This window comes from Hyperoodon ampullatus (assembly GCF_949752795.1).
Source record: "Hyperoodon ampullatus genome assembly, chromosome: 14".
Taxonomy (NCBI): Eukaryota; Metazoa; Chordata; class Mammalia; order Artiodactyla; family Ziphiidae; genus Hyperoodon; species Hyperoodon ampullatus.
Window position 1 is genome coordinate 63,990,233 of NC_136927.1, and position 6,000 is coordinate 63,996,232.

Here is a 6,000-nt window from a genome sequence, read left to right on the forward strand (position 1 = left end):
CTGCTGAGTACCTAATAACTGTTAGGCCCTATAACAGATGTGTTACATGCATTATCTCATTTAATCCTCACAACAGTGTTGTCAGGTTAATAACATCATACTCGTTTTATAAACGGGGAAAACAAAGCTGAGAGGTTGTCACTTGCCCAGGATAACACAATGAATGACAGAGATGCAATCAAATGCAGGTCTGTGTGACTCTAAAGCCCATACTCTTTCTACTGTTACACTGCCTCTCAAAATATATTTGACTATGCCTCTTGGTAATAGAGTTAATGGTAAATATTATATATTTGATATATATTCATACATTTATATCAGTTATCTTCCCTTAGTCGTTACAAGTAAGATAGACTGTGGTAGGGACAATTATCACCACTTTATAGATGATGAAACAGATAGAAAATTTAACTTACCTAACACCAACATCAACCAGCCAATAAATAATAATAACAGGACTTGAAAATAGGTACTGCAGTTCTCAGACCCATGTGTTTTCCACATCAGCCTCATGAGAGCAGAATTTTATCTCTGAATTTTCTGGTTCTGACATTTTTTATGGGAGCGAAAGAGTGAGCATCTTGAAAGTCCTTCAGTTCTCAGTATACCTGGACAGATTAAACACATCTTCATCCTTATTCTCTCCCCCATTCACTAAAATGACATTGAGTTAATATTTTTAATGTTATCAGTCCACAAGGACAAAGGGAATAAGAAAGATAACAGGGCTTCCCTGGTGGCGCAGTGGTTGAGAGTCCGCCTGCCGATGCAGGGGACACGGGTTCGTGCCCCGGTCCGGGAGGATCCCATATGCTGCAGAGTGGCTGGGCCCGTGAGCCATGGCCACTGAGCCTGCGCGTCCGGAGCCTGTGCTCCGCGACGGGAGAGGCCACAACAGTGAGAGGCCCGTGTACCGCAAAAAAAAAAGAAAAAAAAGAAAGATAACAGCAGATGACGGATATCAACAACATTTTGGAAGATGGAAAGTTGAGCCGATAAAATTGAATTCCAAGTACTGGGGAGGGGTATACTAATGAGAGGCAAGCAGGTTCATGTTGCAGAACACTAAAACATCAGGAATTGAAAGGAGCAGATATGTAGCAGCAGAGATATGTGAGGGGCCAAAATGAGGGGCATCGGCTGAAAGTCTATATAAGAAGTTAAACTACCAGGCTCCTTCCTCATCCTGCTCAGTTAGGCAATTATGCCTCTATCTCCCTGCTTTATTCTGTGAAAAATTGAATTAGAGAAGCTCCAGACTGAAGTACCAGGTACAGCTAAAGGTCATAGCTGAGGAGGCTGGGGTAGGAGGATACCACGCTGAAAACAGATCAGATGAATATCTACATGCTGAATGATGAAACTCGCCCAGCCTTCTTGCTCTACTTTACTCCAAGGATGCTGACAGCAAGGCTTATATTCTCGAGGCAGGACAGCAGAGGATTAATTTTGGGAGAAACTTAAAATTGGATAAACCCAGAAGAAATATCTATAGATAACGATACTTGAGGGTCTCCCAACAAAACAAATAGGTCCCCACTTTATCAACCTGTGATGAAACCCACCAGCTGACAAACTCTTCCACCTAACACAGACCTTCCAAATACCTTTGTAATGACTCACTCTTAAATATGAAGGGACAGCAAGGGATCACCAGATAGTTGAGATAAACCTTCACCAAGAAAAACAGCATCAAACAGAAGTGGAAAACAGGCAATATAGAGAACAGAAGAATATTTTTTTGAAAACAATAAGCATCCTCTGCCTCTGATAGTATAAAATAATGTATCCATAAAGCAAAGGCAAGTTGCTCCAAAAAAAAGGAGCAATCAGAGAATAATGGCTCTGGGAAATTTTTTTAATAGCAAAAACAAATAATAGAAGTATTAATGTATAAAATTGAGGAAATCTCCCAGAAAAATAGAACAAAAAGACAGACCTGAAAATAGAAGAGAAAAGATAATTGGAGAATGAATCCATAAGGTCCAATGTTAGGCTAACTGCAGTTTTAGAAATGGAGAAGAAATGAAGGGAAGAAACTTATCAAAGAAATCACAAGTTCTCTGATAACTGAAGGACACGAGTTTCCAAATTGACAGAGCCTGCTGAGCGCCCAGCATAATGAAGGGGGAAAAAACAAAACCAAAAGAGCTATGGGACATTATCATGAAATTTCTAAAGACAAGGGATAAAGAGAAGATCCAAAAATCTTGTTGATAGGAGGTGAAGAGGGAGCAGGGAAAGGGGAATGGATTATTCATAAAAGAGTAGGTAATAAGAATAGCATATTTCTTAACATTGACACTGGTGGTTAGAAGACGATGAAACAGTGCTTTCAGAATTCTGAGAGAAAATTATTTTCAACCTAGAATTCTATACTAAGTCATGTTATCAATCAAGTGTGAGGCACAATTAAAGATGCAAGGATCAAAAACATTTACTAACCCCCAAGCTTTTCCTGGGACACTACTGGAGGATGTGCTCTACTGAAACAAGAACGACCAAGATAGAGGTTTTAGGAAAGAGGGGAATCAACCTAAGAAAGGTAAAAGGAAGTCCCAAGATGATAGCTGTACAGCAGACCTTGTGAGGGATAGTCCAGACTAAAGGGGAAGGAGTGCTCCAGGGGAGTATTTCCAGTAAAACTGTTAGAGTATACATGTTTGGGTGTGCTGAAAATAGTTAAGGCATTTTTACATTTCTGTTAGAGAGTCTGGAACAGTTAGTGATAATGATACAGAAAATTTGGCAAACAAAAAACTGAGGCGATTATTAATTGCAACACAAACAAAAAGTTACATAAGAAAGGAAATGTAATCATAATACAATTAATTGATCGAGAAGTAAACCACACTTATAGACCCATAATAAGGTTAATTTGAAACATTGATTTAATTTAATGTGATATAACAATATTGTGAGGCTGAAGGGAGGGAAACATAAAGTGTTGGATCTTTATCTTTTATATCAGGTACTGTTTAAAGTTTACAAATCAAAAAAGAAAGCAGTAAAAATATTTAATTTAGGAAAATGTTAGTAAATATGCAAAGAAAAAAAGCCAGTGAAAGAGTCTGGGAGGGTATCTCAGGCTTTGGGGAGGCCACCGCTTTTTTTTAAGTCTGTGTGTGTGTTAAAATATACTCCTGCTGTGTTTTGTTATGAGCCTTGTAGTTCCACATGACTTTTTTTAAACCACAAGACTTAGGGTATTTACATGTATTACCTTGATAAACATTAAAAATATCCAACATAGAAAGAGAGAGAGAGCAGGAAAGAGAGAAAGAAAATCTTGTGTCTATCCAGATCTATGATATAAAATGACATTATGAATTTTCTTTATAGAGAAGTCCTGGAAGAATACCAGAAAATAACAACCCTAGATATTTCAGAAGAATAAGACCCTAACTGTTTAGGCCATTTTTTAAAGTATCACATTTAATTTGGGGTGTCACAGTTGCTGCCTTCTCCCAAAATGAGAGAAATAAGGTAGAATACTAGAGCATTGCTATCCTCTGAGTTCTAATCAGTCTTACTGGCTGATTTTTTTAAATTGTGAAAACAAATGTCATCGATCTTCTGGAATCTCAAAAAGATGTTATCCTCAAGATTAATGTTGTGAGACTGTCTCATATATGGAATTAGGAGACCTAGGTTTAAATCCCCTTTCTATGACTTACTGGCTCTGTCACCTTAGGTATATTATTGATTCTGGCCCTCCCGTTTCTTCTGCTTACTCCAGAAGCTAAATTGCAATGAAAAATGTTCAAGAAGAACTGCTTCATGCTAAATCTCTCTAGTAGTGAATATGCTCCAGTGTACTTATTAGGGATTATTCAGTCTCCTCTATTAAACTATAAGAATTTTAAAAGTACCAACTATATCTTTGCCTCTGAAATTTTCCACATCCTATTATTGCTGTTCTCTGCTTCTAATGGGCACCAAATCAATGTTGCCAGAGATTTATTGACCATATTGTGAGGAGAATGTTTGTCATTAAATGTTCCCAGGGCTTCCCTGGTGGCGCAGTGGTTGAGAGTCCGCCTGCTGATGCAGGGGACACGGGTTCGTGCCCCGGTCTGGGAAGATCCCACATGCCGCGGAGCGGCTAGGCCCGTGAGCCATGGCTGCTGAGCCTGCGCTCCGCAACGGGAGAGGCTACAACAGTGAGAGGCCCGCGTACCACAAAAAAAAAAGGAAAGATTTTATCCAAAACCCTGGAGTATCCCAAAGATTTGGTAAACTTAACTGCTATTGTTACTGATATCCATGTTCTTATGAGTATTAACAAAAGAATTTATGACACAGCTAAACAAAATTATAGCATGAAATCTAGAGGAAGCCTGGTGAAGGAGACATAAAGAGAGTTTTATGATCTTGAAAAGTACAAACGAGACTTCCCTGGTGGCACGGTGGTTAAGAATCCGCCTGCCAATGTAGGGGACACGGGTTTGATCCCTGGTCTGGGACGATCCCACATGCTGTGGAGTAGTTGTGGCGCACGGGCGTACTACGCCCGTGCGCCACAACTACTGACCCTGCGCTCTAGAGCCTGCGAGCCACAACTACTGAGCCCGTGAGCCACAATTACTAAAGCCTGCACTCCGCAACAAGAAAAACCACCACAATGAGAAGCCTGTGCACCACAACAAAGAGTAGCCCCCGCTCGCCGCAGCTAGAGAAAGCCTGCACAGCAACGGAGACCCAACACAGCCAAAAAAAAAAAAAAAGTACAGAGTGAGACTTAATTTGTTCAACAATACCTAGAATATTAGAACTTTAGCTCACCTTTGGAAATTTAAAATACACTTTCAGAAAATAAAAATTAAATTTAAATGCCCACTAGATAGTGGACCTTAAATTTTTAAAAGTAACCATTTCATATATTTTAGAACAGTATAATTTTTCAATTAAGGCTATATTATTATAGCTAATATTTATTGAATGCTTCCTTTTGAACACTCCTCTAAGCTCCTTAATATATTATCTTGTTTTCCTAACCCTGTGAAATAGGTACTGTAATTACCCCCATTTTACAAATAAGAAAGTGGGCTCAAAGATATTAACTAAATATCATCTTCCAGATGCAATCTGATTAGTCCCAGATATTATACCTCCTTTAAATATGACAACTTTTCCCCCTTTATTTATTTATTTATTTATTTTTAAATTTTTGGCTGCGTTGGGTCTTTGTTGCTGCATGCAGGCTTTGTCTAGCTGCAGCGAGCATGGGCTGCTCTTCGTTGCAGTGTGCGGGCTTCTCATTGCAGTTGCTTCTCTTGTTGCGGAGCATGGGCTCTAGGTGTGCAGGCTTCAATAGTTGTGGCATGCGGGCTCAGTAGTTGTGGCTCATGGGCTCTAGAGCGCAGGCTCAGTAGTTGTGGCGCACGGGCTTCGTTGCTCCGTTGCATGTGGGATCTTCCTGGACCAGGACTTGAACCTGTGTCCCCTGCATTGGCAGGCGGAGTCTCAACCACTGTGCCAGCAGGGAAGCCCCCTAAAGTTGGGTTCCTTTGAAATGACCCAAGGCTCTCTTAATATCTTCCTTCCTAAATTGTACTCCAATTCCCTTTTGATGGTGTTAAACTCATTCCAGTTTAAGATTGTTCTTGGTGGAGCCATCTGACCTGGTAGCTTTTATTATCCTCCCACATGTATAATCGCTTGTTAGCCTCTTTATTTCTAGCTTCCTCTAAGTATTTCTTCTCAAGTTCTTGGTTTCCCAACATACAGTGTTACTTCTCTTCTGTTAGATAACTTTTTTTTTTTTTTTTTTGGTGGCGCTGCATGGCTTGCAGGATCTTAGTTCCCTGACCAGGGATGGAACCCGTACCTCCTGTAGTGGAAGCCCAGAGTCCTAACCACTGGACCACCAGGGAAGTCCCTAAATAACTCTTTTAAACAAACAAAAAAATACCTTTAAATAGCCTTATTCTTTTTGAGAAATCTCTTTTCCTTCCCCAAGTTCCCTTCCACCCAATAACCTCAGTAAAAATAGTCTCT